General features: G+C 35.0%; 1 long non-coding RNA gene across 3 annotated transcripts in view; it reads left to right on the top strand.

Annotated features, from left to right (window-relative positions):
- LOC105487774 (uncharacterized) overlaps positions 1-22,241 on the top strand; it is a 229,347-nt gene that overhangs the window by 17,665 nt on the left and 189,441 nt on the right. For 2 of the 3 annotated variants that reach the window (XR_011621385.1, XR_011621384.1), the window contains one exon: positions 18,608-18,756. This is a non-coding gene — a long non-coding RNA (uncharacterized lncRNA). Of the gene's footprint in view, positions 1-4,465; positions 4,659-18,607; positions 18,757-22,241 lie in introns of those variants that run through there. The other variant, XR_011621386.1, reaches the window with a different exon arrangement.

A 22,241-nucleotide genomic window follows, 5' to 3' on the forward strand; every position in this document is an offset into this window, starting at 1 on the left:
GAGAATTAGACTACTGTAAAATAACTCCCTGGCTTCTTTTCATTTAAGGAATTTGGAATCTACATGGAAAAACAGGAAAAACACACATATATTTGCCCCCTATATGTACACCATAAATGTTAAACAGTTTTCACTCAAAAATAAGACAAATTTCATGAAGGGGGAATTCAAGTCTACTTCCAAAAAAGGAAAATAAATTCGAAAACTTTTCTTATGTGGAAAATCATAAGGTCATTTTGAAAATATGATTTTAGTATTCAGTTAAAATGTCCTTGCAATTAAGTGTACTCATAGAATATAACATTGCTAAGAGGGTATCTGAATGTTCTATTTATTTTATATAGTACACAATTTATATCTTAGTCTCTGTAGTTGACTCTAGAATGTAGAAGTAACCACTTGACTGAAACATCTTTGGAACTTCAGGCGATTTTCTCCTTTAATTTTTGAAGGACATTTGTAAGAGAGGTAAAGTCACTTGAATCCCACGTTGCATTTTTATTAGTAGAAGCATTCAGGTCAGCCACTGACAATTTTTCTCAATTAGGAAACACAAAATAAGGCATGCAAGTAACATGTACTTGAGGAAAAGTACATTCTGCTCTGGTCATGCAAGCTCTAATAACATTTTAAGTAGAAAAGTTGAAGGAATCAAGTACATTTTGGAGTAATTTTGTAAGCTGGAGTAAGACCAATCCATTCTGCAACAAGAAAATTCTAGACTTATAGAAAAAATAGAAGCAGTTTATAAAAGTGATGTAACACTACAAAAATCTGTGATCAGTCTAGAGAAAGCACTTCAATGTTGCTGAGGATATTTCACCTAACTTTCTACTATGTGGGTGTGAGTGCATGTGTTAATGAAATAATTTTTTGGAGATTAATGAAGCGGAGTAATTAGCTTGCTTTGTATCCTTGCCCTAGATCTTCAGCCATGAATAAGAATCTTGCTTAGTTTCAGTGGACAACGGTTCATTCTTTCCCTCTTGATATATACATAAATACATATATATAAAATACATGTAATATATATGATATATTATATATAATACATATAATATAAAATATATATATGTATAACACTGACAGTATATGAATAAATCTGAAGAATCTGGTGATTGGAGCATTTGGTTTCCAAAGAGCATTGTATTTTTTTCCCAAGCAAGACCCTTCCTTTCTTCTCAGCATTAGGTAAACTGAATAGGCAACCCAAGGCACCCAGCTTTTTACATAGCAAGATTAGGACTTGAAATTGTACATCAGTTACTGGCTAATGTTCCTTCCAATGTGAGTCTACATGTTTTTCATGTGTTTTTCATTTATAGAACACAAGTCAAAATTCATATTAGGAAGCAGTTTTTAGCTAGAAGAAAATATATTTAATACATACTTATCATAAAAGGTCATTTTCATATTTTCCATTTTCAATGAAAAATATAAGCAAGCAATGATTTGGCAGAATTGAAAAGCTTTCTGAAACCCATGGTTAGTGAAAAACTAAATCCTGCTGCCCTGGGGCACATGTTTACAAAAACAATTAACAAGATTTTTTCCCCTACAATTAGATTCTGCTATTTAATGAAAAATAATTCATGCAGATTCAATCAACCAAAATATAATAGTGTTTACATAGCTATTACCCTTAAAAGTGGTTTTAGACCTTGAATAGAAACAGTCTTGAGTCAGGAAAATTTGAATCCCAGGGGTACATTTTAGGAAATGTCACTCTGAAAACTAAGTTAAAATTATTTTGGTTCATGAAGTGCACTTTGATCATTAACCTGGAACCCTTTTCACAAGAAAATCCAATATTCAAAGCAATAGTGGGGGAGAAATGAAATAAAAAGGAAATAACACTACTCCATTTGCAGTGAATTGCTAGCATTTGGTACACACTAAAAACCATCCTCATTCTGAATCTTTTATTTTCTTTTATCTCCCATGGGATTATTATATTAGCAGTTGCACTGTGCATGCAGGGTTTGTAAAATGATTGCTCCTAGTGACAAATTATTTTCTTGGTAATGAATTGACAGGGAGGATGGCTGCTAATTCTCACTGGACACTGGAGAGTACACAGGGCATATTATTATTGAAAAGTCCATTTGTTCCAATCTCTCTCTCTCTCTGTCACCCTCTCCTTTCTCTCTGTCTTCCTCTGTGCGTCTCTGTGTCCATGTGTGCCTGTGTGTGTGTCTGTATGTGTGTCACATTCCCTCATTCCTGATGGCAGTTACATTTCAGAAGACTCTTTGCAGTGTGAGTGAGTGGAAAGAAAATGGAAAATACAGATTTCCATCCTAAATACATTTCCTGCTAGTTGTGCGATTTCAGTAATATTCACTTTGTGGTGGTTTCCTCATCTTTTAAATGGGAGATGGTAATTACTTCCCAATATTTTCATGAGACCAATTTGAAATAACATATATGAAATTTTTAGCACAGATTTGTTTAAAAACTTAGCTCCATTTCTTTCTCCTTAACATAGCAACGAACCCTGGAAAATATATCACCAACTTTCCTAAGCTTCATTGGGTTTCAAAGACTTGCAAGTTTATAATATGTATATGTTGATTTTCATCCTTGATTTTTTGTTGTTGTTGTGGTGTCTCTTTGCTCTTCCAAATCTTCAGGAACACAGTCTGAGATCCTCATACTGCTTGTCTGAGAAGAGTCAACCTGCCTTAACCATATTGTTCTATACTTAATTCAGTTTCCAGGAAAGCACTGTATTAAAAAATCAGGAAGTACCTTTAGGTTTCTTTTGCTTATTTATATTTATGCAATTTTACACACTTTACAAAAAGAAAACTTTTGTTTTATCATTAAAGTACAATGACATTAGAAGTTGTCAGTGTCTTTTTAAACATTTTACAACTACTCATATTCTTTAGAATTTTAACATTTTTTATAATATTCTCTATTTTGTTTTCTCCTTGTCATCTAATCTCATCTATGCCAATGACCTTGAGTGATTCTTATTTCTTTATATGTGGCCACATTTGCAAGGCTATGATTAGAAAATCCTCTTTTCCCCTAGAGAGACACAAGAATAGGAAATTTAAAAATGTTGAAAAAGGAATGGTGATCAAAAATTAAAATGCAAATAAAGCCTGTATTTATGCCTATCACAGGCTTTGAAACTATTGCGATTACAAAATTGTTAGTGAAGATACTGTGTCCGGAATTGGTGGGTTCTTGGTCTCACTGACTTCAAGAATGAAGCCGCGGACCCTCGTGGTGTTACAGTTCTTAAAGATGGTGTGTCTGGAGTTTGTTCCTTCAGATGTTCAGATGTGTCTGGAGCTTCTTCCTTCTGGTGGGTTTGTGGTCTCAACTGTCAGGAGTGAAGCTGCAGACCTTCCTGGTGAGTGTTACAGCTCTTAAAGGCAGCAGGTCTGGAGTTGTTTGTTCTTCCTCGTAGGTTTGTGGTCTTGTTGGCTTCAGGAGTGAAGGTGTAGACCTTGGTGGTGAGTGTTACAGTTCAGAAAGGCAGCAAGGACCCAAAGAGTGAGCAGCAGCAAGCTTTATTGCAAAGAGCAAAAGAACAAAGCTTTCACAGCATGGAAGGTGACCACAGCCAGTTGCTGTGACTTTGGCAGCCTGCTTTTATTCCCTTATCTGGCCCCGCCCACATCCTGCTGATTGGCCTGTTTTATACAGCTGATTGGTCCGTTTTGACAGAGTGCTGATTGGTGCATTTACAATCCTTGAGCTAGACACAGGGTCACAGAGTGCTAGTCCTCCAAGTCTCCCCTAGGTTAGCTAGACACAGAGTACCAACTGGTGCAGTCACAAACCCTGAGCTGGACACAGAGTGCTGATTGGTGTAATTACAAACCTTGAGCTAGACAGTGCTGATTGGCCCACTTACAATCCTTGAGGTAGACACAGAGTTCTAGACGGAAAGTTCTCCAAGTCCCCACTAGGTTAGCTAGATACAGAGTGCTGATTGGTGTACACAGCATCCTTCCGGCTAGATACAAAAGTTCTCCAAGCCCCCATCCAGTTCAGGAGCCCAGCTGACTTCACCCAGTGGATCCTGCACCAGGGCTTCAGGCAGGGCTGCCCGGCAGTCCCGAGCCGCGCCTGCACTCCTCAGCCCTTGGACTGCTGATGGGATCAGGCGCCACGGAGCAGGGGGCGGCGCCCGTTGGGGAGGCTCAGGCTACCCGGGAGCCCACCGCAGGGGGAGGAGCTCAGACATGACGGGCTGCAGGTCCCGAGCCCTGCCCCGCGGGGAGGCAGCTAAGGCCCAGCGAGAATGCCGCGCCGGCGGGCCGGCAATACTGGGGGACCTGGCACAACCTCCGCAGCTGCTGGCCCGGGTGTTAAGCCCCTCACTGCCTTGGGTCGGTGGCGCGGCTGGTCGCTCCGTGTGCAGGGCCCGCCGAGCCCGAGCCCGAGCCCGCCGGAACTCACACTGGCCCGCGAGCGCAGCCCAGCTTCCGGGCCAGGATTCTCCCTCCACACCTCCCCACAAGCAGGAGGGGGAGGCTCCGGTCTCAGCAGTCCCAGAGAGGGGCTTCCACAGTGCTGTGGTGGGCTGAAGGACTCCTCAAGCGCTGCCAGAGTGGACGACAAGACCGGAGGCCGAGGAGGCGCTGAGAGTGAGGGCTGCTAGCACATTGTCACCTCTCAATATGAGTTATAAGCTGGTAAGGGGAAAATATTAAATTGATATGACTTATTTTCTCACCTTGTTTACAAAGTTACAGTTCAGTTATCAAGTCAAGCCTCTATGCCTGTGCTTGGCTCTCAGGAATGAGAATATTATTTTAGAAATCGTCTATAAATTGTTTCTGTACTCCAAACACATAATTATAAAATTGCATACAAATACACACTAAATAATCATTGAACCTGTTAAACACGATGATTAAGGAAATCTGAACTTGTGTGGTTAAAATGCTATTTGTAGTGCAGATTATATTCTTATTTTATTTGAACATTGGTTTACTCTTTATGAGGATAGCATTCCACCTCTTCTTGATTTCAACTTTACGAACTGAGTTAATGAAGATTATTTCTTAAAAATAGATTTCTTATAACTAGATTATCTGTATACCTCATATATTGAAAACTTCATCAGGATATAGCCTCAAATTAGAAAATTCCTACTTTTAAAAATCAAGACATTCTGGCACAAGCTCCACCTACTTTTTTTCTGGCAATTAGCCCTCTTCAAAGTATCTGTCGGTTAGACCTAGAAGTCCCCCTAGAGGTGTCTTATATATAACTCTCATTTAGAGTGTTTTCATGGAATATTTCACCTTCCTTTTTTTCTTCTCAGTTACCCATTTGTCATTTTGCACAACCTCCTTGCGGCATTTGCTTTCCGTTAGAGTGGCATTGTCCATGCCACGGGTGGTGACTACAGTTGTTTCTACAGATTCCAGTTCTCAAGGTGTTCTGATGTTGCTGAGTTCATTCCAAAAGCTAGAGAATGGCCTGTTTCCCATCTAGAAGAATATATTTTGCCATATGTACGTTGAAATAGCTCTCCCTATATGAATAAAATATTATAACTTCACTCATTAAAAAAGTTTCTTTTAGTTTCACATATACTTTATATTTACAGATGTTTAATCCCAGTTCAGTTGAAAACCATGCTTCCTTTCCAGTTTTACTCAGTTATTAGTTTAGACAAACATTAATGTTGTTGATGACAGGAGCAATATAAGTCAATGACTATAAAAATTAATTTGTAAAAAAACATAGATAAAGCATGTTGGGATAGGAAAAAATGCTTTTTCATTAACAATTACTGATATCTATTTTATTAAATGTAAAAAATGCCTTTAGAAATAGCCAAGTCCTATTTAACTAAAACTGTTTATAAAAGATATGAATTTCTTAAAAATTTTATCTATTCATTTTTAATGACTAAAACATTTGGCATTAATCACCTCTCTCCTTTTGAATCATTATACCATAATTTTATTCCCTAAATCCTAATTTCCTTCTGCCTTTTCTTTGATGATCACTGCTGACATTCAGATAAACAAATCGTAGTAGTTGATGTGATTGGTTAATGTTTTGTTTTGTTTTGTTTGAGATGGAGTCTTGCTCTGTCACCCAGGCTGGAGTGCACTGAGGGGATCTCTGCTCACTGCAGCCTCTTCCTCTGGGGTTCAAGCGATCCACCCACCTCAGCCTCCAGAGTAGCTGGGACTACAGGCATCTGCCACCATGCCCGACTAATTTTTGTATTTTTAGTAGAGATGGGGTTGCACCATGTTGCCCAGGCTTGTCTCAGACTCCTGGCTTCAGGTGATCTGCTCACCTCACATTCCCTAAAATGCTGAGGTTACAGACATGAGCCATCACACCCAGTCAATCGGTGAATTTTTTACAGTCACACTATCTCTAGAATCCGTTTTGTCTCCCAATGACTTTTTATATTTTGGTTCAGGTCCTAAACTCATGTGAAAATAGAATTCCACTGTGCTAACCTTTCCTTGTTTCAATCACTCTTTCGAAATTCTGTGAGATCATTTTTAACCAAGCTATTGGCATGTTGGAATTTATGAGTTTTGGTGTTAAGATTCAGGTACTGACAAGGTTTGGAAAGTGGTCATTAAGTACGGGTTGCTGAAGCAGTAGAAATATTTGACCTTTAAAATGAGTTTGTTGAAGTCGCCTTTGATTTTGATATTAATTGTTGATTAAAAAAGAATAATCCAGGTTCTAGAATGGCATTCTCCACTCTATCAGATGTTGAGCCAACTGTGTCCATAGATTAACTTCTTTCACAAAGTACAGACTTCCTTAAATGATATTTCACATATTATTTATTATTGTAGTATTATTGTAGATAAGTCTTATCTTAAGTAAGACTACAATAATACTTTTACACATTTACATGAATAAATGTAAATGATCATCAGGGGAGAATAAAAATTATAACTGAATTGAGTGTACAACCCAGATTACCCAGGATATTTTGTGTTTATGCCACTACGTGGAATAATTTTTATTGCACCTATTTAACTCCCCAAATTGCCCAGTATTGCTTCATAAATTTTATGGCCACCTAGTTATAACCTATATTTCTGAGTGAAACCTTGTAACTTTTTCTTACTTTGCCATATTATGTTATTCCAAATTTTGAGTAGATTACTTAAACATGTATATGAGTAAAAATATATCATAAATGAATAAACAAGTCACATCCAGATTCAGAAACTGCTATTGCTATGGGTCCTCAGATACTGGTTCAAGTACACTGTATACTGTTATTTGCAATGAGTATGCTTAAAATACCAGTTACATTTTTCTAAACCTACAATCTGGATGGCTATAGGTGAATTATAATTTATTTATGATTATAAATATATATTAAATGAAAGAAAAAATGGCAAGTAAGTGAAAACTGTGTGAAGAATAAAGTTAAGAAGGTGGCCATTTATACTGATAATTTGCCTGTGACAAATTCTTCTAGTGTCTAAATATATTCACTAAGATTAATCCTTCCATTCAAGATTGGACAGGATGTATTCAGTCAATTATATGTTAGGTTTTTATTTTGTCCTATATAATTGTAAATACTGACATGATAGAAGTCTCTACCCTATGTGCCTCAGTCTTTTAAAGGCAGAAAGAGAAGTCTTGTAGTTTTCAATATAAGGTAGAGGTTATTTCCTCAATCTGAACTCCAGTAGCACGCTGTATCCAACAAAGCACTTTATGTCTGCGTGACTTCTATTTGCTTTTGAAAAAGCACTGATTCAGGTTATAGAGAATTTTCACCTCTCTTTATAATTATATTCTACTTCATTTGAAATCACACAATACTTTTATATTGTAAAACATTAGAAAAGGCAGATAAATGACACATTTTTAAAAGTTACCAAACAGAAGGAAGCATTGATGTTATTATTTTAATAGTGAATCCTTTCAGATATCTCTCTCTGTTTATATGATATATAATGACAATGGACCAAAACCCTCAATGCAGATGACCATTCAAATCTCCGATCCACCACTTACTAGCTATGTGACACTGGGCACATGACACAGTCTCCCAGAGGATCAATTTCCTAAGCAATGCAGTGGGAATCACAACTGTATGATTATGTGTACATGTATACCTCATGTGGCTTTTGCAAATTAATACGTATAAAACTTGTATGTGTTTGTAAAACAAAATGTTAAATGTATGTTGATTGATCATTATATTGAGACATATTTTATATAATCATGTATGTGGAAATTATGTGTAATAGTCTAATGTAAGTATTACCTAGAGTAGATATATATTGATTGCTATATCATATTTCTTTGTATGAATATTCTATATTTTATTGATCCATATTGTTGAAACCATTTTAAAAGTTTTTTTTCTTAAATCATAAAATCTATGTCTATTGTAACAAATAAACTTTAAAACATTAAGTATAAAAACTCACAAAGTATATGTATGCAGAAACAGATAAAATTTCAGATACTAGGCTTCTCTTAGTCTATACTATAACTGAAATGTATTTTGTAACTCTATCTCACCAAGATCCTATTTCAGTGGACATTTTGCTATATCCACTCATCACTCTATACTCACGGTCCATCATCAAAATCATTCATTTGCAATCCCATCCCATTCCGCATGCCACTCTCATTTTCCTTTTTTTTGGACTGGCAAATCTAAAATCTTGGTAGAACTATTATTTTATCTATCTATGCTCTCTGTACATATACCCAAGCAATTGGACATTACAGCAAATATCACAAAACCAGCCTAAGTACTTTTATTTAAATTTACTCTAAAACATAGACCTAAAATAATCTCTCAACACCACCTGAATATTTTATTGTTTGCCTTGTAAAGTCACTTTCTGTCTCTTCAAGCTGATGGCTATCTTCCTTTCTCCTGAAAACTCTTTAACAGTTTCTTCTCCTAACTTACTTGAAGGCAATAGAATCATATTAGTCTTCACTGTGGAGAGGAAGAGGACATAGAAAACACCTCATCTTCTTATCAGTGAATCTACACAGAAACTTGACTCAATGACTAAATCATCCACTGTCGCTTTTGTTAAGATTCTTTAACCTCAAAGACCAGGTCTTTATCTTATGCTTTGGATGCTAGATGATCCTTTTTTTCAAGGATTCTATTTCAGCTCTGCTTTATTCACCAGTGTTAATCTTTTTAACTCAACTCAATCATTCCCATGGCCTAAACATGTCCTTATTTATTTATTTTTACCTTCATTTTTAAAAATTAACTCTTTAACTGTATTCCCTGTAGATACCAACCATTCCTCTAAGCCACTTCTCAAAATAAGGAAAAAGTATTATACAAAGGATAGTCTCCACTTGTTTTTGTAATATTCTACAATCCTAATAGCCTTCACCTTCTCTAATCTGCTTTCTGTTCCCACCAATAGACTAAAACTTTTTTCTCCTCTCCTTAAAGTCACCTTTCAGGATCATTCCAGGTGCCAATCACTTGCCTTTTTTGAAACACATTTTCTTCTAAATTTCTCTAAATGCTTGTTCTCCTGCTTTATCCTTTACCCAATGGATACTTCTCATTCTCTGCTCCTGCTTTTTCTCTACTACTGGGGCACTAAATGTTGAAAAGTCTTAAGACTCAACCCTTGCTGTTAACTTGCAAATTCTATCTCCAAGTCTAAACTTTTCTGTAAGTTCAGGTATTGTAAGGAAAACCGGTTTCTCGTCACATGACCAGGAAAGATTAGGCTCACAGACACTTTGAAAGGTGAGGAGGAACAGGATTTATTGGGTGAAAAGGAAAAAACTCAGCAAAGTGAGAGGGGTTCCTGTTAACAGGCCCCCATCTCATAGATTGAATCCCATGTTAGCACACAGGAACAGGAGAGGCCAGGCTCCTCCCCGCTGCAAACAGCACGAACTTCCTAAGTCCCCACTCCATCCTCCTAGTGAGCAGACTGGTCTGAGATTGCCTGGACCAGCAGTCCTGTTTTTCAGCCTTCATGCTGTTTTAGACTTGAAGGCGAGGTTTCCAGGGGGACTCTTGCCTGCCTCCTGTCTCTGTTACTATATTTGCATACATAACGACTTATTTGATATTTACTATGAGATTTATATATCCTAAGTAGAACTTACTACTTATGATAATCACAACTTGTTTTTCTCACATTATTGTCACAGCTTTTCACACAAAGGAAGCAAAAAGCAAGCAGCAAAACAGGCAAAACAAAACAAAACAAAAATCCCATTAGATATTATCCTCAACCACACCTTGTTTTTAATTTGAGCTTTCAAGTCAGCAGTAAAATCCCTCTTGCCTCTAAAACCTAGTTCATTTCAGTCTACTTATTTTATTTTCTTTGCTACTCTCTTTGTCTTTACAATGATTATCCCTCACCTATACCACGAATAATTTCATAAAGGACTTCTCTACCCACTTTCCTCCGTCCTATCATATATTATTTAAATAGTATCTAGAATGCTATTTTAAAAGCATGATTACAAAAAGTGTTTAGAAATTAACGTAAGAGAATACTTTAAGACACAAAAAGCCATAACTCAAAGGAAAAAAAATAGCAATGAAATAGTTTAAGACCTAATATTGAAAAGTTGTCATGAAAAAATGAAAAGATAAGTCTATTGTGGGGAATATCTTTACTGTTTATAAATCATACGAAGGACTCACAAACAGTTCATTAACAAAAATATAATAATAAAATATAAGAAAATAAAAATATAAGAAATATAAATAAAATATAATAAAATATACATAAAATCTCAATAAAAAATCTCAAAAATATAAGAAAATGCACAGTCCAATTAAAAATGGAAACATGGACTCAATAATAGCATATCTATATTATCAAATAACATATAAAGAGATGCTTATTATAATTAGAAAAATAAAATTTAAAGTTACATGAGGTATCACTATCACATAGCCAAAAATGAAAGGACTGATAATATCATGTATTATCAAGGATATGGAGCAACTGAAACTCCCATACGCTGCAAACAGTAGTATACATTTGATAACTGATTTGCAAAACCTCATAGCAAAGTAAAAATATGACCCAATAATCCACTATTGATACACACTTTGCGTGTACCAAAAGACATTAAAGGAATGTAATAGTGGTAATAGTAATAGAAGCTCCAACATGGAAATAACAAAAGAGTCCAATTAAAATTAATAAATTATAATAATGGAATGGTATATAGCCATAAAAACCTATAGCTTTACAAATCACACAGTTGAATTACATAAACATAATACTGATGATATTGACAAATCAGGGTTATTTGAATGCAAGCTAAAAGAACTATGTAAAAAAGATTTTCTGAGGAAGGAGAAAGAAATAGAAAATGTAAAAAATACCTTTCTGTTTATGTCTCATAGTTTTTAATGTATTCTGCCTATTTGGCACAGCTCATAACAGAGGTTATGAAATATGATATAAATTAATTCATACTGCATATAAATTAGTGTATGCAATTATGTCCAATGGTGTTACAGTGAGAATTTCGTATCAGATTATGACAAATGGGCAACCTGGTTATTTAGTTTCACTGATGTTCTGAATTTTCAAATTTATTTTGAAATATTCTATTTTATTGCATGATTTTGAGAGGTTGTATCTATCTGGGACTGCTCTAAAAGTGACCATATTTTCCTTAATTTTATATAAGTAAACAATATGTTAAGGAAGTTAAACCAAGCACATACAACCAGAAGATGTCAGGCTGAAATAACTACATTCAAAGATAAAGTCTATCATATCTTATTGCAAATATTTATTTTTGTAGAACAAACCACCTTAAAACTCCATAGCTTCAAGCAAGAAGAATCATTTTGTTGACATCTCTCACAATACTGAAGTTAACTTCACACATCTATGTGATTCTTCTTCAACATCACTGTTCCCGTTAGTAGATGGGATTAGGTTCTCTTGAAGGATTTCTCACTCTCATGTCAACCAGTTCATGCTAGCTCTAGTCTGGATGCTCACCTGGTGCAGTAATCCTGAAAACCTGAACATAAACTTTCCCTATGGCCTGGTATTCTTCATAGCATGACTTGGTTACTTTAGAGGGCATCTCATCCCAAGATTACACAACAGAAGTTTAATCAACTTTAGTGACAGTCTCACAAATCAAGTAGTGTTATGTCCCCACAGTCACAGCATTACCCAAATTTAAGTACAAAAGATCTAAATCTCAACTCTTGGTGGCGAAATAGAAACCATAGTAGCCATTCTAAATCCTATTGTGGTTTTATTTGCATTTCCTTGATGCTTAGTGACACCGAACATATTTTCATATACTTGTTAGACACTAATATTTTGGACACTTCTCATTTTGGAGAAGCTTACTCATTTGTTTCAAAATTTTTGCCCATATTTTAATCAGAATTTGTGTGTGGGGGGTTGAATTTATTATATATTTTGGATATTAATCCCTTGTCCAATTAATAGTTTGAAAATATATTTCTCCTATTATACAAGTTGTCTTGACTCATTTCCTTTGCTGTGAAGGTTTTTAGTTTGATATAATCCCTTTTGTCTGTCTACTTAGGGTTTTTTTTTTTTTTTTTTTTTTTTTTTTTGCCTGTGCCTTTAAGTTTTTACCCATAAAATCTTTGCCCAGACCAATGTCCTGAAGCATGTCCCCTGATGTCCCCTGTGTTTCCTTCTAGTAGTTTTATAGGTTTGGGTTTTACATTTAAGTCTTCAGTAAATTTTGGGTTAATTTTTGTTTATGGTGAGAGAAAAGGGTTTAGTTTCATTTGTCTGCATATGGATATGCTATTTTCCTAGTACCATTTGTGGAAGAGGCTTTCCTTTCTCCAATGTATATTCTTGCTACCTTTGTTGAAAATCAGTTCACTGTAAATATATGAATCTAGTTCAAGTTTCTCTATTTTGTTCCATTGGTTTATGTAACTGTATGTTTGTTTGTTTTTACCAGTACCATTCTGGTTTTGTTACTACAGTTTGTAGTATATTTTGAGGTCAGCTAATGTGATGCCTCAAACTTTGCTTTTTTTGCTCAGGATTGCTTTGGCTACTCAAAATCTTTTGTAGTTCCATAACAATTTTAGAATTACTTTTCTATTTCTATGAAGAATGCCACTGGTAATTTAATTAATATTTTATTAAATCTATAGATTGCTTTGGGTATTATAATCACTTTAACAATATTAACTTTCCCAATCCTGTGCATGTTTTCTCTTTCAATTTTTTGTGCGTCCTCTTCAATTTCTTTCATCAGAGTTTTATACATTTTGTTATAGATATCTTTCATCTCCCTGGTTAAATTTATTCCTAGGTATTTTATTATTTTTGTAGCTATTGTGAATGGAATTGCTTTCAATTTCTTCTTCAGCTAGCTCTTTACACATGTATAAAAACACTGATGATTTATATATGTTGATTTTGTGTCCTATAACTTTACTGAATTCATTGATCCACTCTCATAGTTTTTTAGTGAGTCTTTGGCTTTTTCTCTAAATAAATATATCTAATTTGTTAAGAGTTTTTGATTCAAAGGATATTGAATTTTATCAAATTCCTTTTTTGCATCTACTTTTGTCCTTCATTCTAATGATGTTACTTATTGTATTTATTGATTTGTGTACTTTGAACCATCATTTGCATCACTGAGGTAAATCCCGTTTGATTATTGTGTATAAACTTTTTGATGTGTTGTTGGATTTGGTTTGCTGCTATTTTGCTAAGGATATTTTGCACTATGTTAATCAGAGATATTGGCTTAGAGATGTTTTGTTGTTATTGTGTCCCGGTCTGGTTTTGCTATCAGGGTAATGCTGACCTTATATAAGGAGTCAGAATGAATTTCTTCCTCTTCATTGTTCTGCAATAGTTTGAGAAAATTTATGTTAGTTCTTCTTCAAAAGCTTGTTAGAATTCAGCAGGGAAACTATCCAGTGCTCAGATTTTCTTTGCTGGCAGGCATTTTATTTTTGATTTAATCTCATTACTTGTCATTGGTCTGTTTTTATTGTTGTTTTTTTTCTGGTTTATCTCAGCTTGTTATATGTGCACAGGAATGTATCCATTTTCTCTAGATTTTCTCCCTTGTTGCCATATAGTTGTTCACAATTGTTCACAATAATCTTTAGTGATTCTTTTTATTTCTGTGGTATCAGAATCTTTGAGCTTTCTGTGTTTGAGTGTTTATATTTCTCCCAAGACTAGGGAATTTTTCAGCTATTACTTCATTATATTGGCTTTCTATTTCTTGTCTTACTTTTTATCCTTCTGGAACTCCCATAATACAAATACATGCTTACTTAATGGTGGCCCATATGTCTTGTAGGCTTTCTTCATTTGTTAATTCTTTTTTTTTTTGGTCTGACTCTGTTATTTCAAAAGATCAGTTTTTAAATTTAGATTTTTTTTTTTACTTCATCTAGACTATTAAAGTTCTCAATAATTTTTTATTCATTAAATTCTCCAGTTTTCCGATCATTGTTTTTCTAATTTTTTGGATTGTCTGTCTGTGTCCTCTTGTATCACATTGAGTTTTCTTAAGGTCATTATTTTGATTTTTTTCTGGCATTTCATTAATTTTCTTTTCTTAGGGATGTTTTACTGAATAATTATTGTGTTCCTTTGGAAGTAACATGTTTCCTTACTTTTTCAAATTTCCTGAGCTTTTACATTGATATCTTTTTTTTTTTTTTCCTGTGGATGTATCCAATAATGCCATTTAGGTAGAATGCTTTGGCTTTGGTCCTGGGTAGTTGCAGTGGTGTAGCCTCCATATGATTTCCTTGGGTGTCATCAACATCAGAGGTATCTCAGTAACCTGGGCTGTGTTTTTGTTGTTGTTGTTGAGCCTGTGGCACAGCTTTGCTGGGGATGCAGACACTAGGCAGGCCATTCACTGGACCCTAGTAGTGTACACACAGGTGCATGGCAGCTTTACTGTTAGAGGTGATGGGATTGCTGGTGGCAGCATCCACCCCACACAGGTGACTCTCAGGCTCTGGTGGGTAGGTACATTGGTTAACTCTGTTTTGGGGGCAACCTTCCCACAGTGCTGGACCACCTGCTCCCCAGGGTGTAAGGATTTGCAAAGACTTGGGTCACTAGGTTCCCCTAATGTTGTGATGTTGAAGTTCGCTGGTTGGATGTGATGGGATGTCAGCATAGCCCCAGGGGTGTGGAGATGCAGGAACATTGCGTCCCAGTAACGTCCACCAGGATGCACTCTGGTGGGAGTTCTGCTCATATAACATTCTCAGAATTCCCTGAGCAATATGAGCAATTCTCAGGGCTTATGAGGCTTTGGGGTTCTCCTATAGTTAGAATTTCAGGTGCCCATGGTAGAAATGTGGACTGCTGGGCATCTCCTGCTTACCTTTTCCTCACCATGGCAAGTCCCTCTTGCCTCTGAGCCAATCATAGTTGGGTGTGTTACCTCTTTCTCTGCACTGCCATCCCGAGTTTCTGTGCATCAGAGGGTCTTCATCACTTCCTTGCTGAATTCCAGTTTCTCTCTTAGATACATTATTCATCATGTAGTTATCTATTTGTTGTTTCAGTTGTACATTGTGGAAGAGGCTAGTTTTGAATGCCTCTAGTCAGACATCTTGATCTAAAGGAAATAACACAATATGAGTTGCCACTGCATGTCATTTTCTTTCTTTCTTTCTTTCTTTTTTTTTGAGATGGAGTCTTGCTCTGTTGCCCAGGCTGGAGTGCAGTGGCACAATCTCAACTCACTGCAAGCTGCAAGCTCAGCCTCCAGGTTCACGACATTCTCCTGCCTCAGCCTCCCGAGTAGCTGGGACTACAGGCGCCCGCCACCACACCCAGCTAATTTTTTTTGTTTTTGTTTTTGTTTTGTATTTTTAGTAGAGATGGAATTTCACTGTGTTAGCCAGGATGGTTTCGATCTCCTAACCTCATGATCCATGTGCCTCGGCCTGCCAAAGTGCTGGGATTACAGGCGTGAGTCACCTCACCTGGCCCACTGCATGTCATTTTCATTATGACTTTGTACTTTGCAGAAAGTTAGTAGAAACATTAATATTGATAATGGAGTAAGTTGTAAAACAATTGATTTGTTAGCAGAGTTATTAATATATAAATATGTTTATAAATTTTGGATACTTACCAGTCTTCAGTTTTGAGCTACTTTGTTTCCCGATACCTGAACCTATGTTTTAATAAAAAGATCAGTTTTTTAAAATCTAATTGTTACTAGGATTATGTTCTGAAATTAATTTCTAAGAGATGTTTTGTAATTAATAGATATTCAATTTAGCATTCTAAATCTGATGAATTATCATATTTAAGTTTACAAACTGAAACTGTAGAGTCAATGTGATAATGACCTTGAAGTATAATACTCTAATAAATAATTTAATAATAATTCTGATTCTTTTACCAAAGAAACATCATAGTCCATGTTGTCTTTTCTTTAGATGATTGTTCAGCACCATCTAGAGAAATTTATTATGTTAATTCAAAGTATAATGAACAGAAAGATTTTGTCTGATATTAAGCAGTAATTAAAACACTGGAATTAGAATCAATTTTTTAATATAACTGAGAATTCAATAATAAACCCTCTGTGACACAAATTACTTATCTTTGAGAGAGGCACAGGGGACTTGAAAATTATTAACAATTTGAATATGCATTTAATAAAATTATGAACTGATCAGCATGGGACTAGAAAAAAAGGGTGAATTTAGAGTATATCCTTACAAATGTGTTAAACACACTGTTTGAATTAAGACTCTCATTCATTTTTATTGTGGTATCTTTATATATTCAATTCCAAATTTAATTTTCACTATTTCTGCCAATATTTTATTTTCTATTCTGTTTTTAAATTTTAACTTTAATGGGTATAGTAGGTGTATACATGAGACACACATTTTGATTCAGGCACGCAATGTATAATAATTACATCAGGGTAAATGGGATATCCATCACCTCAAGCATTTATCACTTCTTTGTGTTACCAACACTTCAGTTGTACTCTTTTATTTATTGCTAAATGTACAGAAAAATATTGTTGACTATAGTCACTCTGTTGTGCTATAATTTCTATTCTTGAACCAAAACTATTAATTTTTTTGTAAGGCAAGGAAGAATGCATGCCAGTTTTCAAATGCATGACTAATTACAGGTTCATCTTTTTTCAAAAAAGTAAATACTCATACAAGATCACACACCACGGGAGATAATTACTTTATAAAAGGATACAAGACGGACTCATGACCCGAGAGCTTTAAATAGTTTCTTTTCATTTCACAGCTTTACCAAATATGATTCCAATGTCACTTCAGTTACTCACGTTATGTCTGTGTATCAGCAACACTGAAAACTGATTAAATAAACAAGAACTAACATATAGGACAATTGTATGTCAATATTCTTTTATTTTTGATTTTTTGTGTGTGAAATTTTAGAGAAAAGCAATAGAAACCTTTTGTTATTTTCTAAGATGTTTGTTATGTGGTCTCCTGTAAAGTGAGTACTTAGACTATGATTAATATCTTTATGTTTTACTTTTAGCTTCCTTTCCACTGATTCCAGGGACAGCTAAGAAGGTAGCCCCTGTGGAGTCTTAACAATTTATTTTTAGAGAAATACAGGCAAAAATATTAAAAATAATGACTACAGCAGTAGGTGTGACATCTAATTCAGTTAAGTGCAAACTATAACATGAACAGTTATGAATGCTTTACATGAATTGATTCATTTAAAATTCACATTAATCCTCTGACTTAGGAAAATAAGGCAAAAAAAAATTTAATCTGCCCAAGGTTACAAGGCTAATAAGTGGGAAGGTGGACATTTGAACTGGGATTCAGCTACAGGGTCTCAACCATTAAAAAATAGAGAAAGAATTGCTGGCTTAAGTATTTGTGTAGTTGCTTAACATTTTCTCTTTTGGTTTCCTTGTAGTTTTCTTTTTTGTTCTGAATACATAAAGAGTGTGTATGTAATTTTAAGACCAGCTCTGTGTAATGAAATAGACAGAATGGCATCGTGTGATTCAATAACAAAAATTTATTAAGAAATGCTGTGAAACGTATGCAGATTCTTATAATTTTTTTTCTATTTTCTCGTTCAACTATTTTTCTCCTGCAAAATGCATTTACTCATCATCTCTCAAATAACTATGTATATATTTTTCCCTAAATGATTGAGACCACTAAATATATTTATATATACACACAAAACGATGGCAGTTTTCATCCAATGAACAATGCCAAAATTGTAAGGGAGTTTTGTAAAAACAATTATCGAATGCTTACAAGGGTGGTCCCATAGTTAGCTAAGTATATAGATTTCTAAGGTGACTCATTTGAAGGATAGTAATTGTGTGCAATTACGTCTGTTAATTAGTCCGTTGCTGCAACTTTTGTTTATAATGAAATCTTTGAGTAGCTTGTTCATACAATTGGATTTTTTGTGAAATATGCTACATAGGCTCTCTGAATTGAATCATCTGTAATAATTTCTTGTCCTAAGAGCTTGCAATATTGAAAGAGATTCTCAGGTGAGGTTTTTCATACATTAAAGTTTGAGAACCACTCTCCTAGAAGACAGGTTATGTATTTTCTTAAATCTTTAATGGCATTCATATTTATATGATTTTTTTCTAGATATTCAAGACAAAATTGCTGACAGCGAGGAGGACTGTGCATTAAGGCTTAAAAATTGCCTACACAAATTCAGCATGATATGTGAGAAGAGGCAAATATCATTGTTCCCAGAGGCTCAATCACTTTAAAAACAGCAAAGAACTGGCTAGGTAGGTCTGATATATCTTTAGAGTACCTTGCACTTCAGAAAAATGCCCTTTGTATTTAGAAAATTTGTTTATCCATAAGCTTCACAGTAAGATGTTTATCTACATATCTTCTTACCTCATTTCTCTTGAAATATGTAGAGAATTATGGGGGCAGAGACTTTTACTCCACAGGTTACTGTGAGGTGCCTGGGCCAGTCAAGCCCTGGAAACATTTTCAAAGGGAATTGTGTACACTCTATCCTTCCTCCCTCTTTCCGTCCCTCCCTTCCTTCCTTCTTCCTTCCTTCCTTGTAAGATTTCCTTCATAGACCCTATTTTACATTTCTGTCCACCTTACCATTATGTTTATATCCAAGCATCTTTTGCATGAAAATTTGTGTATCAGGGGGCCAGATGTGTTATTTTCCCCAAGAGTCTTCTGAGATATTCAAACACAGCAGGTTATCACTCCCAGGACACTTAACTAGAAATGTTATCACAAGGAGACACTGGATTGTTTCCAGCACATTTTGGCTCAAGCCACATGCCTGCACATAATGGAATTTATGTGAACAGATGTCCTTTTTTCTTCATCAGAATCATGACCATTATGGCAGTGGAAGAGGAGACACTGAGTTGGTTACATTCATACTGACAATTTTCACTACAGAATCATAAATTAAGAAATACAATTACAGTGTAACTATGGGATATACTGAAATCACATTTGCTGGTGTTTATGAAATTTATTTCATTCAGGCATAGATTTAGAATGAAATGCAAGTGTTGTGACATACATTCTATTGGTAATAGCAATGGAAAGTTTCCTAGTGCGCTACAGATTATAAAATCCTTTACTTCACTTGATCCTCACAAAAATTCTGTGAGTTGAATCCATGATGTATATATTTTACTCTTGGGAACTGAAGTCAATGAACTTCACAAGGATGACTGAAGTGGCAAGTGAAAAACCTGGAAATTTAGCCTAGTGGTCTTAGGATTGTCTGTTTCAATGAAAAACATTTAAAATGTGAGAATAAATTTGTCTTTTCAATGAAATTTTCATTTCTGAGCAGTAAAATATAAATAAATGATTAAAAACTATCATCTATTTCCACTACTCCCATTATTTCTTAAAAATAGGTAAATATTTTCGTTACCAAAAAAGTTCAAATATTCTCAGAATGAAAGCAATACTTCACATGGATTTCATTTGGTTTAAATAAGAAATGTACTAGTTAGGAGTAGCTTTAGCAGCATGTAAAGAAATCATATTAGGGAGGTTAAGTAAGAATTTCTTGTCATAAGAAAAATATCTGGAAAACATAGTTTAGGCAGAGTGTAGTTACTAAAAAATTTTTTTCAAGAACTCAAGTTTGTTTGTTTTAAGCTTCATTCTCGACTGAAATTTAGTTCTCACTATTTTAAGATGGTTGGTGTACTAGCAGGCATTGCCTCCACATTTTAAATAAAACTAAAAGAGAAATGTGTAGGACACATTCTAACTTTATGTTTCTCAGAAGCTCCATACTCAGTCTATCTACTTTTGCTAATGTGTAGGTTGCATGATCAAATCTATTTGCAAAGAATTATGGAATATAAAAGTTTTTATAGGTAACTTCTATAACCAAGACTAAATTAAGGTTTTGTTAGTATGGAAAAAGAGCACATTGGCATCCAGTGCATAGTTAGAAATATCTGTCATAAGAATTCATTACATTGACCTTATTTTCATTATTACATTACATACATGGGAATTTCATTCTCAACCAACCAGCATTGACCCTTGAATACGTGGTTGAGAAACACAATAGTTCCTGTCCTTTAACCATAAGCCTTCGGTTCTTTTCTCAGCTATATTTTGTGTTTGAATGTAACATTTAAGACTGATACTAGGCTTTCTGGAAATTTGTAGGAGCTATATAGTTGTGGTAGCTATTTCCATTTGTATATCCGGCAGATAACAGGTAGAATTTGGGTGTGCATGTAGGTTGACATTTTTCCTTGAAATTTGAAATATGGAATATTTCATTCCACATGCAAGTTACCATTTCCCTTCTGATGAAAGATCTAGAATATGCTTAAAAATTAGTAGTAGACTGGAAAAGTCACTATTATAAGTCTTTTGTGAGAACTTTGTTCTAATTCCAGTAACAAAGAACTTAATTTCAGAAGGAAAAAGTTTTATGTATGTCATGAATCTTATGTTAATGCATGCAAACTATCATCTCAAATACTTATTCGACAGCATAGAATGTGTGCAGTGGGAGAGAGATTCTCTGTTCCCTTTTTTCCATACAAGGGCAAAATGGTTCATCTGCGTTACCGGCAACTGTAGATTTTTCTAACCCCCCTACTTTACAAAATTCTGGGGCTTCTTTTTAGATACATGAGCTTTGCTAATCAAAGTACTGACAGACAAGGTAGTAGAATAGATAAGAGCTTGAACTTGTTTGTACATGATCCAGGATAGCAGACTCAGTTCTATGTCATGCATACTCTGCAATCACCAACAAGTCATTTAACATCTTTGATTCCTGCTCATTGATAAAAGTGGAAAAAATATATAGAGCATTGTTTGCCAGGCTTTGAGATAATTAAATCAGGCCATTTGCATAATGCCTTAGCAATATGCTTAATGTATTAACTATTATTATTAATCATCTTCCTTGTTTTTCTCTAAGAAAACACTAATAAGTTTCAGATATCAATGCTGAGGAAGAGAAGATGGAAAGAAAAAAAATGGGAAAACTAAAAAATCATATTTGAGATGCTTTTTGAGATGCATTTTGACTTCACTAATGCTATTCTATGAGAAAAGCAGTAATATTTTCCTAAAGATAAACTAAATTCGTGCCTCTCCATATTCGAGAAGTTCACAAAAAGAAATAAAACATAGGCACTTAATCATTAATATGTTATTGGATTGAACTAACACAGAATGTATTCCAGTAATGAGACTTGAGAAAATATTGTCTGGAGTTTCATTAAAAACACTCTATCTAGTATAGTGAACCAAATCTGCACAATAAAGACATGGAAATTATACTAGTGAAAAATACCCCACAGTAATTAATATTTATAATGCAATTCCATCTTCTCCAAAACACATGTCTTCATACCTCCATTTGTAGTTGGAGGAGTTGAATAAGAAGTTTAAGGCCTACATGGCTCCCTACCTCACCACTCCTTAAGAAGATGCGGAGCCAGGATGTAAAGGAAAACATATATAAATCCAAGGGTCACACCTTCCTCAAGAGGAGAACAAATGCAATGAACTCTTTTTTACTAGCACAGCTAAGAAAAGATGTGTGGAAAACATCATCATAGAAACATATATATATGTGTATATAATTTTATATGTATATACATATCTTTTTGTTTTGTTTTGTTTTGAGATGGAGTCTTGCTCTGTCACCCAGACTGGAGTGCAGTGGCACGATCTCGGCTCACTGCAACTTCTGCCTCCTGGGTTCAAGTGATTCTCGTGCCTCAGCCTCCCGGGT

Source organism: Macaca nemestrina, chromosome 3 (assembly GCF_043159975.1).
Source record: "Macaca nemestrina isolate mMacNem1 chromosome 3, mMacNem.hap1, whole genome shotgun sequence".
In the NCBI taxonomy this organism is placed as follows: Eukaryota; Metazoa; Chordata; class Mammalia; order Primates; family Cercopithecidae; genus Macaca; species Macaca nemestrina.